The sequence below is a fragment of the Buteo buteo genome, chromosome 21, assembly GCF_964188355.1.
Source record: "Buteo buteo chromosome 21, bButBut1.hap1.1, whole genome shotgun sequence".
NCBI lineage: Eukaryota > Metazoa > Chordata > Aves > Accipitriformes > Accipitridae > Buteo > Buteo buteo.
In genome coordinates this window covers 5614543-5629645 of record NC_134191.1, presented here as the reverse complement: position 1 = coordinate 5629645, position 15103 = coordinate 5614543, and the positions used below count along the sequence as shown (strand labels likewise).

The window sequence follows — 15103 nt, the reverse complement described above, 5'->3', positions numbered from 1 at the left end:
ATCCAACCATTTCGTTTTCATAAACAGATCTTAGTCACCCCGAATGATTCACATTTCCTGCCACCAAACTTGTTTTTATTTAAAAATATAAAATGGTAGCGCTTCGAACGCCGGCACATGCACCGAGACAACTGCGTCGTGTTACCGAGTGACTTTTTCCCTACCACCAGGACGAGGACAAGTGGCACCCCTCAGTGTTTTGTAGAACAAGCTGGCTTTGAAGGAGTTAATTCCAAAGAGGAAGAGTGTATATGCACTTTGCTCTAAACTTACCACCCACTTCCTAAGGGTTCCCTCCTCCCCCCCCTCAACCCTCCAAAACCCAGCTCATTTGCACTGAAATACTGGCTCGCAGGGTTGACACTTAACTCGGCTACATTCAGATCCCGTTACATTTATTTCACCGGCATCCGTAACACCAGTCAACGCCAAAACCAAACCTCGCTCACTTCATTTTGCCCCCCCTTCCCTCGGTAAATTGACCGGCGAATCCATCCGGCGGTCCCGGTTCCTGACATTTAAACCTGACAAAGTATTTTACCCGGCTCCGTGCGCTCTCCCTCCTTCCTCGCTCCTCTGCAAAACTACAGCCCCCGAGTCCAACCCGCCCGGCCAGCTACGCGCCCCCGAACTGTCAGAACAAAAGCGAACGCACCAAACCAACCTCGGGACTTTTTAAAAAAAAAACCCACAAAAACACACTAAAAAAAACCTTGAGCGAGTTGCGAAAGACGCTCGGGCTGTACCTCCCTCCTCTCACGGCCGGCGGCGGACACGCCGCGGAACCTCCCGCCAAAGTCCCCCCGCCACCCGCGGAGCCCGCAGCATCGCTCCGCTCCCCCGCCGGAGCTCTCTCCGCCGGTTTGGCCGCGGACTTGCCCCCCCCCCCCGAGTACGGTACCCACCTGGGCGGCGGCGGGCGGCGGGCGACGCGCCGGGCCATGGAGCGGGTTGGCGGCGGAGCGGCGCGGCGCGGAGCGGGTGCGGAACGTCCGCGGGCGCGGGCGGAGTGGCGGGGCGCGCTGCTCGCGGGTTGCCGCGGCGCGCCGCCACCCGCGCGGCCCCGCCCTGCGCCGCCGCCGCCGCCGCCGCCGCGCACACCCCGCCCCGGAACGGGGCGCCCCGCGGGGCCCGGCCCTCCTCCACCTCCTCCTCCTCCTCTTCAACCTCCTCCTCCTCCTCCTGCCGCGGCGGGCACCGCGCCCTCTTGACCTGCCGGCCGCTCTCCAGACGACAGCCCGTCCCGCCGCCGCGAAACTGTTTAAAAGCACACCCCCCCCCCCCCCCCGAAATAAATCTGTTTTGCGGGGAGTGGGTGCCCGGGGGAGAAGGGGGGGGGAAGTGTCAGCTAGCACGCTGCTGTCGGCAGCAGCCTCAGCTGTGGCATCGCCACGCAGCACCCGCGGAGAGGTTCGCCCTCCTCCCGCAGCAAGTTTCTCTTCTCCCGTGGAAAAAAAAAAAAAAAAAAGTGGCTTTTACTCTCCCCTCGCCTCTCCCGACAGCCCTCCCCCTGAAAGCTCAGGGTTTCAACTCCGGAAAACAATAATAACAATAAGAATAAAACCCAACCCCAAAACGCCCCACCACCAGAAGCCTCCGACAGGAGTTTGCACCGAAGCAGACCGGCGCGCCTGGCCTGAGAACCGCAACGTCTTCCCCGTCCTCCCTCCGCTGAGCAAAGAGGGGTCGGTCGCCAACACGGCGGGGGGACCCTCGAAACACAGGGCCCACGCCGGCACCTGAGAGGCAGCACCCACGGGTACCTGTTTTTAAAGGCAGCCGAGGCCTCGAGTTTGGCGGAAGCGAAACGTCGTGTTTCGGTCTGCGGCACCTTTGTGCCAGCGGGGTTAGCGGTTTCACGTCACTCAGAACAAGCTTCCTCAAACTCTCAAGCGGGCGAGCTCAAAGAAACACTTTTCTTGTCCCCGTTCCCCCCCCCCCAGACTTCGATACAGGAACAAAATCCCGTCAGCGTGCTGCCTCTCACCCAGGGACTGCCACGGTCCTGGAAAACTATTTTGTCTTGCCCAAAAAGCTCCTATCCGCTTCATCGCGGGCAGTAATATCTGGTAAAATCTCTCCCGCTATTTCAACGTTGGGTCTTTTTTACATTTTCACGTGTAACCGATGCAGACGGTTACTTTACGTGCCAAGTAACTGAGAAGACAGAAGCCGCCCTGACACCGTTCCCAGGCAGAACTGTACTTTATTTGCAGGAGTCGAGGGCTGTTAGACAATGGCCCCATTAGTTATGCTGCTAAAGAACCTCACAAGAAGCAAAGACAAAGGACCCAATTTACTGACAACTTGTGATCTGATGTTAAATGGGATGCGATACGGATTGCTTTCCACCCTAAAGTGTTTTCGTGTCAGATAACAAATTTATTAATGGGATTTTTTTCAGGTCACAAAAATGTGACCCCACCCTCTTATGAATATTTAATAAGGGACTAAGGGCATCTTTTGCAAGACCCTAAATCTGCCAGAAACAGCCTACATGAATCAGAAAGCGCCTGCCTCTTAAAGGAGCACACACGTACCGAGCAGGTCAGCACATAAAGGGCACGGGAACAGCTGGTATTTGTAAGTATTATCTGTATGCAAAGTCAAGCAAATAAATACGCACACACTCCAACACGCTGAACGCTCAGTAATAATATAAACCAGTAACGCATGCAACGAGCTAGTAATAATTATTGCCCGTGCTTAAGAGAATCCTGCCTGTCCTGGACTTCAAAGTAATCTCGAGGAACTCGGATTGCTTTGGGGAGTATATTACAGAACACACAAACTTAAACTTTTCAACAGTTTCTCTTGTGGACCACCTCCTCCTCCCCGCCACATTTGGTAAGAGCGTCACTGTGGCAGCGTTCCCAACTGCGCTGATGGCGAAGGAGCATCGCAGGAAACAGCTCCGTGCGTTCCACACACCCTGATTAACTCTGCAGCCCAAACACCGAGGGGGCTGCACGCCCGGTCAGTCTCTGCAGACCGGTCATAGGATGCTCCAAGGACCCCAGTTTGGAACTCTTCTGATCTATCTTGTCTTCCTCAGCACAAACTTCTCACTCACACATAACCCTCAGTCCTAATTAGAGTCACATCGTCAATTCTTCTTTTCCAACACGGCCATATCCAGGTATACACAGCTCAACGGAAGACCAGAAGCCACGTTCTGCCCTGATCTGCCGGCTGACCACACGCCTTTGGACTAATCTCTGACTTAACTCTATGTATAAAAAAAAGGGGAGTCTATCAAGCCTACCACCTTGTTCAGTGAGCTGCATGCAAAGCAAAAACATAGTGCTGGCTCTGGCACTGACAATTCTCCCCAGCCTTGGGCAAGTCACCTAGAAATTTCTGGGGTTTTTTTTGGTGGGTTTTTTTTTTTTTAATGGCTATCACATTGAGGATGCCTCTCTCTTTGAGAGCTCAGTTTGCAACATTTCTGGCCTGGCTCTGGCGTTGCCTGCATGCCTACCACTTCAAAAGCAGTCAACGGTCTCGACATCTCTGTCTCCTTGTCTGCAACATGGGCTAATGCTACTCATTTCAGGATTTTCTGTAGACCAGTATTTTCAAAACACTTTGAAAACGAGAGGTGCTATCTAAGCACTGAGTGCTGGCCACAGAACCTGCAAGCCGTATTTTTAAAGCATTTTATATCCTTTCATATAAAAGCTTCATACCTGCAAGCTCAGCCAACATCTGCTGTGGGCTAAAAACTTCAGTCTATTCCCTTAGTAACGGAGATGGTAGCACTTGTTAAGGAAGGTCACCATGAAATATAATGCACTTCTAAGCCAGCAAAATATTTTAAAAGACCAAGAAGAACCATAAACTCCCACTTTAATTCCATTCAATTACAGAGAGTCATCACAGACAGAGACAATCAGACAGGGATGTTCAAAACAGAACACATAAAGTAAGAAATTAAAAAAGCGTGGCAGACTAGGTGGCTATTTGGCACCGTGTGCCCACGAGATCTGGTCCATATTAAGTGGTGGTCTCAACACCTAGGTGAAAGAAAATGATCACTGGGTACTAGGCTCTAAGGTCGAAGTAAGAGGAACAGATTATGAATGACGACGAAGATGAGTACAGTGGAATAAATGGTTTTGTTATGCCATTATTCTACATGTACACTTTACTCGCAGGCTTCTGCTGGTACCTATCCATGCAGAGGCTGTGGACTTGCCTATCGAAAAGCCTCAGCTGCCTGTGGGGCAGGGGAGAAAGAAAGAAAAGACAAGACACCCGCATAGCACAACCTCCTCCAACCAGAGTTAACCTGCCCCAAATTAGGAAACTTTATGCCTAGTCCCAATATAAGGCAATTTCTACCTAAGACACCGATTCATCTGCTCCTGTCCTCGGGATGCTCCCCTGGGCAGGTAGGGCCAAAGAGGTCCCACTTTGCTTTCTGGCAGCAGATGGTGGGCCAAATCCTGCGCCTCGCTCCCCCAGTACAAATTTGGGAGTAATTCAGGTGAACTTTGGTGCCGGCACTGCTGTGGCATGGAGGAGCCTGCCTGCCCGCTGGAGCCAACGCCAAACCTGGCAAAGGCAAGTGCCAAATCACGCTGCTCCGCACACAGGCTAGAGCCATGGCCCGGTTTAAAAGCAAGCTGCTGTTTGCAGTTCCGAGGGAAAAAGCTGTCTGGGATACTATTCCCACTCCTGGATCCCCAGGCCCATTTTTGTGGGGTTAAATCACATTTTCCTGTTTTGAGAATGCTTCATTTTCCCTTGCTGCTGTTTGAAAGACCTACAAAAACAAATGGGGAAAACAACTGACTAAACAGGAAACAGTGAAACTTATTACCCACAAAGTGCTGAGAAAAGGACAGAGTAAACATTTTTTTTGGTCATTTTTAATAATCTCAGCTAATGCCCTCATGGTAAAATATCTTCAGGCAGAAAAGTGATTTTTCGGCTGACGGTGTCTAACAAAATAGAACACCAAAGCAATTAACATTTCAGTAATGCTTGTGTCCCTGTTGCTCCTCTTTTTTTGATGTGAAACTGTCACTTTCCTTATTGCCCCTGCAAATTCTGTGTGAAGAAGGCTCTTCAAATCCCCTCAGTGTTGTACAATGGTTTAAATTTCACTTCATGGCATGCTTTAAATTACCATTCACATCTTCATTTAATGCATCATTTTATAATGCCAGTGTTACTAGTTAATTTATATATACACAGCAGGATGTGTCAACATTCAGGTGAGTTATGAATATGATTGTGCAGGAGTTATGGAAGACATTTCAGCAAAATTATGGTTCCCTCTAAACATAAAAATATTAATAATGAATCAAACATCACAGGTAAACAACAAATTTTATATAATTGTACCCCCCCAAGCTTCCAGATAAATAAATAAATACAAATGGCAACATTTTTGCTCTGCATTCATATTTGATTGATCCTAATAAATTGCCATCTCCTTTCCTAATAAACTGTAATCTCTTGTTTCCGCCACAAAGTAAAATTTATTAGCACACTCTTCTACCAGCAGGTCTGCATCACTCACAGCACAGTGTGCAAATTGTTCCAAGTATGCTTGGGCATTATTCATAATTTATTTTTCTGCCCCAAAGTACGCAATATATTGAAAGGTAATCACCACTAACTGTTCTCGGTTACTTTCCTTAATTACGTGAGATAGCATTTATGTCACGTACAGTAGAGGAAATGCTGCAGTTTCCATTAAAACTCCATTTTTTTGCCATGGGTTGAAACACGGTGTTCATACAGAGAAAAACCTTCTTAGGACAGGAAAGACTGGAGGTGGTATCTGGTAGGAGATGCCAACACCTCCACTTGAAAAGAACAAACCCTGTCTACCAAAATAACCTACTGGGCATGACAACAGCGATGGCTCCGAGAGCAAAAGTAGGTGTTTTGGCATGATGTTAAAGTTGCCATGGTAAGAAAAAAAAAAAACAAACCCACAGAATGAAACATCAACAAAACAAACGTCTAATCAAACACATTTTTGCCCGTTAAGTATTAACCAGTGAACTCCTGGCCACCCCAGATTTCTGCTCGCTGCCTCCGTGCAGGCAGGCGGGCGCTGCGGGCTGGAGCAGCCCCAGTGCCCCCAGCTTTGCATTTGGAGCTGGATCACCCCGGTCTGGGACTGGTGCAGGTACAGCTGGTGTGAAATCCAGTGTTAGAAGCACTGCCCTCTCCTGGTAATGTGCTTCTGTCATCGGGAGACTTAATGCTTCACCTCACCGCAAAGAATCCCCTTCTAAAAAACCACATCTACTTCCACAACAACTTACATACACACCCCCCTACACATACACATACATCACCGTGGACTTAAAGTAAATCGGATTAAACATGGGCCCTTTTATGTAAAAACACCTATCAGTCCATTACGCTGCCTACTTGTGCGCAGCCTACGAGTGCCAAACTCTATATTCTGGTTCATGTGTGAGAATAACCTGTATCACCACTGGGCATCTCGCCGTTTTTTACTCACTCTGTTGGGAACGCATGTCGGCGTATTTTCAATAAAACACCTTCTTAGCAGTAATGGGCCACTGTTCTCATTTCAATGGTCCCCAAGGTTTCATGATACAGTATATTTAGCTGGCTCATAGTTCCAAGTTTTCCTCCAACACTCAAAAGCTACTTTTAATTTTTTTAAAGGCGGCAGCCATGGGAAGAGCTTTTGCTCATCTTTTCTTTAAAGAGGAAAATGGTTAACTTTGTACATGCAACAGAACAATTTGAATTATTTCTTCGAGAGGTGTTTAGGCAACAGCCCTCGTGGTTAGACAGGAGCGTACAGAGAAGCTGCAGCGCTGCTGATGTTACACGGGGAAGGAGTTTGAAGGCGGCACCCGGATCTCAGCTCCTGCTAGAACGAACGGGTGGCACCACGGCTCCAGGAATCAAATGCACCTCCAAAATGCTAAAAAAGCAGCAGAACGGTGCAATTTGCAAAGTTGGCAAACAACACTAAAGGCAAAAAAGACTTACTGCTGGCAGGAGGACACAGAGGAGCCCTCCAAGATGACTTCTGGTTGCCATACCGGACCCAAGCTTGCTGCAAGGCAGTGCTGAACTACCAGGAGCAGCTACTAAAGGTTCCCATCCCGGGTTCTCACGTATCCGGATAAAAAGCTTTCTCGGAAGCAGAGCATGGCGAGGGAGGCCTCCTCACGACCACCATCCTGCCATGCACGTCGGGTGCTTCTCCTCCTCCTCCTTGCCATCTCTGGGTCAGGAGCATCCCCTCGCTCAGCCCGGAAAACTGGGGGGCAGGAGGGGAGGAGAAGCCGGTGGCACGCTGCGGGGCAGGAGGAGACCCAGCTGCGGCACGGCCATCCCCTGGCCTTTGGCCACGTCAGTCATTTTGATGGTGCACGTCTGGTTTCACATGGATGAGAACAGCCAGCCGTACAGGCTAAGCAAACACCCCAACTATAGGACTTTGCTCTCGGATCCCTTGGGGTCATCCGACCGGCTCAGAGTCCTTTGTGCGGCACTAAGCGGGGCTCGCTGCGTGCTTTGGGGTTTTCCTTTGTCCTTCCACTCCGGCCCTTGACAGCGCAATGCTGTGATCCATCACTTCTTCCCAAATAAACGGGGCCCAAAGGGAACTCAAGGACAGGGTCCTCCCCTCCCGCTCCCCTTCCCCAGGCAAAGGGGGCTCCTGTCTGCAAGCAAGGGTTATGACCCACGGACATCCCCTATCCACACCCAGCTGCCGCTTAACCCTGTCCTTTTCTTTTTCGCAAGAAAAAAAACAATGCTGAGAGGTAGCAGGTCTCCGAGCCAGGAGGGGATGCGGCAAGGCAGCTGGGACCCGCTCCTTCGCGGCACCCGTGATGGCAAAGGGTGAACAAGCAAATAAAGGAATTTGTCTGGGGCTCCTTAAAACGAATTTGCCGTCCTGCGGGCAAGAGAAACCCTCAGATGTGCCTAAAGACTTGGGGCAGGGCTGCTTGGGCTGGGAAAGCACAAACTCGCTACAAAGCACAACAACATACTACAAAAATCCATCTCTGCGAGTGAAACTGTTATTTATGCTCTGGAAGGAGACGACAATTCTCTGCTGTAAAATGCAGCCACTTCTGGGGTGGATGGCGGCAGCAACTCCGCCATACAGAGCTCTGGAGGAATTCAGGACACCTGAGGCACCAAATCCTTCACTCGAATGAAATTGCAGGGTGATTAAGCAGAGAGAATGTAACTATCCAAACTGTAATTTGGCCAGCACAATGGATCTAACACCCCTATTCTTGGGAGGAAAAAAAAAAAAAAGTACTGTATTTGAAGTTCAAAATCTAATTAACTATTTGAGAAAAAGAATTCTGTTTTTAAAAGAAAATTCCTAACAATATAAAGAGAATTAGTGCCAAAGTTTTTGAAGAACCGCATAAAACGGTATGAAAAACGTATGATATTGTAATAATAGGAATGACTGGATTTGCTCAAACGTTCCTTATACCTTATAATACAAGAATAAAATACAGTGTAAATCCTTCTATCTACGTAAGTTCCCTGTACAGAAAAATCTCTCCTTTAATAGCTTTACACCTTTAACATGTATTAGTTTGGAAAAGTCCTAGGGTATAATTACACATCTTGGCTTGGCACATTAATAGCTGTTCCCTTCATTTACTGATTTCTTTTACTGGTCAATTTGCTATTTTACTGCGCTGCTCTTACAGCTCGGCTTCCCAGCGGCACCCTCTGCCAGCAGACCCCGTGCTGGGAAGGGGAGAGGGTCCGAGCTGGCCACGGGCTGCGTGCTCCCTCAAGGGAGGTGGTTTTTGACACCTTGCTCTCAGCCATCTGCACGTAGGATGCTCGTCGGGGATGCGGCATTTGCATCCACATGTGCCAGCGAACCACAGGTCGCAAGCAGAAGGGAGCAGAGCTGCCCTCAGCGCCTCGGTAATCCGTACAGAAAAATGCCCTTCGGGCCCAGGAGAAAACAAGTCGAGAGAGTCTTCTTCAGGGCTTCTGGCCACCTTGCTGGGCATGTCTTCCTCCAGGTCGCCGTGGACCATGCGTGCTCTCCGCAGAGCCGCCCTTGGTGCTGCACGGGCTCCCGGCCCCGCATCCCCACGTGCTGCTCCCTCCCACGCCGTTCCCTCGCAAACCCCCCTGCCGCCTTGTATCCCGCCGTTCCTCCTTTGCTCCAGGCTTTCCCTGTTGTCCCAACTTCTGCTCTCTGCTTCCCTGGAGCAACGTCCCCGCTGCTCCTCCTCACCTTCCCTCTCCCTATGGTTGGAGAGACCTGGAGAGATGCTCACGCGGGACAAGATGCTCACCTAGCTCCGCCACGTACCTGGGAAAGGACCCTCTCCCCATCACAGAGAAGGGACACCCCTAACGATCTACCCTACCAGTCCCCACAGGTTCACTTTACATCTCTCAGCTCCAGGCTCAAAGGCAAAGCTGGCATTCGCTAAGCCTCCGTCCAGCTTTTACAGGTTTTTCGACAGTTTAAGAGGGTTTTCTTGTGTTATAGCGGAGCCATTCATTTAATGGCTTTTCAGCACTGCCATTATAAACCAGAACTTTTCAGGTGTTTATTACTCAGCTTTAAAAATTGGCTCTATGCTGAAATTTGGCAAACGAAGTGTCAGCCTAGGAGAAAATTTTATTTTTTGCCAATTTTGTACTCTAAAAAAATTGACCCCATTTTGGCCTCCATAAAAATGCAGGGTTTGCTGCCTCTGTGACACTGGTGAAGTAACAAGTCAATATTGTAATATTGCCAGCAGAGCTGCAGTGATTTAATGCCTAAAATTGCTTTGAAGGTGAACAGTGCTATTGAGCTGCTAATTATTAACTATCATCACCGATCCCGCTGCACAACAAAGATGCAAACAGAAAACAAACAGAAACGTCACTGGAAAAATGGGGCAGATTCGAAATGAGGGTCCGGCGCTGAACATGAAGGAGCTGGAAAACAAGAGTCAGGAGCACGGGCAGGGTGGGGCCCTCCAGCCAATGCAAGAAGAACAAACTAACTGAATATGGAAATATTATTTTTCATTTTCCAGGACGGTATTTCAAACACAAATACAATATGAACGATACCATGTAGCTTGCTCGATGCCAAAGCCAGCAACGATGTAGGATCAAAATCAGCTCTAAACCAAGCTGAACTGAGGTCAATAGGGACCTCGTATTGCTCAGCTGGAGCCAAGAGAAACTTCGCCATTTATTTCAACATGCAGAAGACAGAGCCTTGAAGGTGCTGAGGACGGGCGACCTTGCCTCAGCGGCCCGGCAGACATACATCGACATAAAAACGGGCTGGGAATTTCAAAGGGCCCAAAAGATGTAAGCACCCCTCAAGTCTTCGGGTTCCTTTCAAATCCCATCTGCACGGGGGCGGCAGCATCTGCATCGCACACACCCCAAAATCTGACCGAGGCTGATCCGACTTGGCTGAACAGAGGGGAAAGTAAGCTATCTCCACTCTAAACCTCCCAAGCCACTCGGCTGTGTTACCTTCTTAAGGGACCGCGTTTCATAGGAGAAAAGTAACAGTGAGTATTCCTTCTTTGGGGGAAGGGGTGAGGACCAGGAGGTGAGCGCGGCCAGGGCACACTTCCATTTGGAAAGTGCCCTATCAAAGCAGCCGAGAGAAGTCATCAGGGCTGCTTTCAAACATAGTAAAAAGAAAAAACAATTTATCTTTCTGGAAACTTTCTGCTTGTCTAAGTGGCAGCTATTTAAATACAATTAACAAGCAAATGATTTTAAAATTACAATACATTTAATAAGGCAGCATCACAAACAATTTGCATCTCATTAAAGCGTTTGAAGCTGCAAAATCAGCCTCCCAAATGGGCTGCACGTCAAGTGGGAAACCCAGACACAGTCAACAGCTTCTGCACCGTCCTCTGACACAGGACACATGCCGGGAGGAGGACAGAGCAGAGAGGCTCGGTGGTCCCGCTGAGCCCCCGACCAGGCCAGCCCCACGGGGAATTCTGGCCACTGCTCCCGGCACAAGGAAAGATGCCACGAGTCAAAGCCTTGCTGGAAGTGGGTGTAAAACGAGGAAGGAAGGAAGGAAAAGGGTGGGTGGGTGTGTGCATGTGGGATGGGCACTTTTTAATATACATTCGTGAACAAAGAGTTTAAAGAGATTTCAAGCTATTTACTCAGCTATATATATAATTAAAAGTTTATAGATTACACTGCCACAAACCTTCCGAGATTGCTGCTGGGTTTGGACACACATTAATTCCCAAGAGCCTCCTGCAGAACAATCCCATACCGACGCGTGCAGCAGGAAAAGCCTCAAACAAGTAACAGTTTTAAAAGCTTCCAACTCACTTTCAACTGTGATTTACTGTGGTGGCTCCATTTAACCCGGAGGATGCAGGAGCACTTCCCAGATCACACACCACTTCCCCACGTGCCTTTGGCTTCCTTTAGAAAGCCGCGCGGCCGCACCGAGACCCGCTGCCTGGATCACATCCTAGGACGCGGGCTTTGCTAGGCGCAGCTTTGTGCGGGTACCCGTGTGGGTAAGGGCTGCTGTTTTTTTCTATCAGCGTAGCTCTTGCCATACAAGCCCCTTCTGTTGTAGCCCATGGAGGGGAGTGATGTGGCAGGAGGCTGGTGGGAAGCCGTCACTGGAGGGAGGGAAGGAATATACACAGTGGCTCTACCGGTGATGCGTGAACTAATTCCCAGATGAATGAGGAAGGCAGCTGGACAGCCTTAATTTCAATTATCAGGAGGTTTGAAGGCGAGGACATCCATGAGAGAGAACATCCCTGAATAAGTCACTTTTCACAATCGGCCTCAAGCGGTGGCACCGTCTGCTAACAACAGTGACTTACGCACCAACCACACCTTTAATCCGAAAGCTTGCTCTGAAGTACTTCATCAACTGAAAAGGCACAAACAATACTTTCTCTAAAGTTCAGCGCAAGTTCTGATACAACCTTTTACTTTCTGTGCCTAAAACTCAACAGGCTCTGGAGCTGCGCGTGACAGTTGTTTAATGCTGCGCAGCACAGTTATATACAACGCTGGCAGGAGAGAGCGAGAAAATAGTTTACAATTGAATCTGCAGAGGAAATTTGGGTAAGTTGAATGTAATTATCCATTTGGAAGCTGGCCAAGGGCTGGGACTACTCAAAACCAGGAGGCAAGCCGCAAGAAGCGACCGCTTTTGCTCGTCCTTTAAAAGGCAGCACCTCCGAGCTGCCCCGTGGGCTCTCGCTCGGTGCCGCTCGGCGAGGACAGCGGGGCCAACTGCATCACCTGTGCTGCTCCTGCCAGGGAGGCTTTGCTGGGATCCAAGGGTCCCATCCTGCTGCTGCGAGACCCGTCAGCCGTGACGGGGGGGCTGGAGGTACTTGTGCTCCACAGTACGTCTGCGAAGGGGGTGGCAGCTTGAGCCCGGGAAGGCCGGTAAAAAAAAAAAAACAAAGATGGAGAAAGTGACTAATAATAAATAAAAATCACTGGTAGAAGCAAACCGGTCTCCTTCTTGCCAAGCAATGGGCATGCAACCGGCTGCGCTGGGAGCAGCACGCCGGAGAAGCCCGGAGCCGTCCGGGTGGTTCCCGGGTCCCTCCATCCCCGGTGCTGTCACCACTGGCGTGTGTCACCCCAAAGCTTCCTGCCCTGAGATGCCACCGACTATTGACACAGGCCTCATGCATTTCTTTTTCAGACCTGTGGTTTCGTCGTTTGTCAAAACAGGATACTATTTCAATTGAAAATGTTACGATTTAAACAAAGATGAAATCGCTATTGCTGTTTTAGCAACCAGACATCAGGCTCTCCTCACGTACATACCGGGGTTTTTTGTTTTTTTAAAAGACCTTTGTCCACGTTTGCCAGCGTGCTATCTCTGCGAACCTGCATGCGAAGACAAGTGCCTAAGCAAAACAACGATCACTTTCTATGAATTACTGAACATGTGTAATTCATTTATCTGTAATATTGTGCTAAACTCAGCTCCAATTAAACAAACGAAAACACCTGCTTAGCACACATAGATCTTTCCATACCTCAGGGGAAGACACATCAGTGTGCTCTGTAGTACAATCTGGCTCAGAAGCCTACACTAACAACGCAAAGCTGGGGTTTTTTTGTTGTTTTGGTTTCTTTTTTTTAAATGCACATAGGCAAGGAGGTAAAAAAAATACAGACAGTGAGATGTTGGGGGAGGAGTATTTGGTTTTAGTATTTCTATCTTTAGCACGTGCAGTTCTGTAACATTTAATGGCTCATCGGGGGCTTCTCATGGGCACTCGGACCCGAAGGCATGCATCGCTCCAGAGAAAAAGGTGGGGTCATGAAAACTTTAAAACACACGTCACTGGCCCCAGACCTCGTGATATTGTAAAACCAGCAAAGAGATCTCATGTTAACAAACCTATGGAGCCAGGAAGAAGATGTTTCCTCCTCTTGTTCTGCTTATGGACCACAGGCATCCACCAGCACTGTGGGACGTCCCTGCCGTCCCCCCCCATGAACGGGTCGGAAACACATCGCGGGAACACACAAACCGGGGTCACCCCAACCCGTCGACCACAGGGGCAAGACCACTCCGGGCATCCGAGATGACCAAGCAGCAGCAAACGAGACACAGCCTCATCTCACACAGGTTTTGAACAGACTGAGGGGTGTCCCTTCGGGGGGGACCCCTGCCCCGGGCTGGTTTGGGAGCTCCGGGTGCTTTGCTTGGTGTAGCAGCCACCGTCAGGAGAGCTGCAGCCTGCCAGATCCCCTACACTTAACTCATTTCCTATTCTTTACTCAACTGCCTGCAGACAATAAGCTGTCAATCTGATCCCCGCAAGAACATTTACAATTATCTTCCCTCTCCCGCACCTCAGCACGGCCCCGTACGAAGAGCTCCATCCTCAACTGTTCACGTGTGAGCCGTTCGCCACCCTCCTATTGCTGTAACTGCCCTGACTTGAGAGGCGTGTTAGGAAATTGAATTTCCTCGGGTTTTCAAATAAAAGTATTTTGGTGGCAAAACACAGAAGCAAAAGAACGGCCCTCCTACAGGTGTGAGGCAAAAGCAACCAGGAATGGAAAAACTGCCCCAGTAATTATTATAGCATCCACTGCAAGGAATAAGGGTGTTTGCTGCTTTTTTTTTTTAGTTTGCCTTTTTTTCAGCAAAATCAAAGTTACAAACTGAAAGTGTTTTTTATTTTTGTTTTTCTTTCCTTTTTTTTTTTTTTTTTTTTAAGACAGGGTGGTCCCCTCCGCTCACTCCTGCAGAATTAGCAACAAAACACCACCACAATTTTGCAGCTGGCCCTGCTGCTCTGTTGTGTCCACTGCCAGGCTCTCCCAGAAGAAATTGGTTTGTTTTTCTTCTGGGTAGACACAGCTGAGTGAAGGACTCAAAATGAGCACACTTTCCAAGCAACAAGCCCAAGTAAAAAATAACAGTGATGGAAGCCATAAACATACCTTCCCTTATAGTGCCAGTTACGGACAACGTGATTTAAAAATATCTTAACTGTGTTCTGCATTATATTAATGCTCCTGTTCCAGAGAGAAATCCCCAAGATTTGGGGGCACTTTCTAAACCCTGCAGCCTGGGAAGACTGTCCAGGATAGCTCCATTCTTAATAGCACCGGAATCATTGCCATTGCTAAATCAGGGCAAGATCAGTACAGTCATCATTCACTACACTGTGACTTTACTGATTTTCTGCTCAACTGTCTGCTCAAGCATTAGCGTGGTTAACAGCGAGGAGATACTCACTCTCCTATTAACTGACCTGGGCAGCAACTCTGATGGCTGTCAAACAGAAAGGTAACTATTGCCGTTACGGCTTTTTTTCCTCCTATTTTTAATTCTTGCGCAGAATATTTCCACAACCTTTTCTGATGAAAAATAACCTATCTGATATTTCCCCTCTCCTTTAAAATGTTTATCCTCCTCTGAATCCACAAGGTGTAATGTCATCAAGGAAGGTCAGGTTTCACAGAAGCTAATGGCTCTGCTGTGTGCTCCCACCACTTTGAAAAGACGAACAATAGTCCCTCAAGTGTTGCTGCTGGTGGCACAGCAGCAATTCACGACGGAGGGTTAGAAATCTGAAATTAAAATAAACTGCTTAAAACCTGC

The 15103-nt window shown here is 48.9% G+C and overlaps 1 protein-coding gene across 12 annotated transcripts in view; it reads right to left on the bottom strand.

The window, feature by feature from the left end:
• FOXP1 (forkhead box P1) overlaps nucleotides 1-15103 on the bottom strand; it is a 389251-nt gene that overhangs the window by 83802 nt on the left and 290346 nt on the right. The window contains exon 1 of one of the 12 annotated variants that reach the window (XM_075053043.1): nucleotides 906-1043. The exons of the other annotated variants lie outside the window; for them this stretch is intronic. The gene's annotated coding sequence lies outside the window, so the exon portion shown is untranslated. Of the gene's footprint in view, nucleotides 1-905; nucleotides 1044-15103 lie in introns of those variants that run through there. 12 annotated transcript variants of the gene reach the window in all.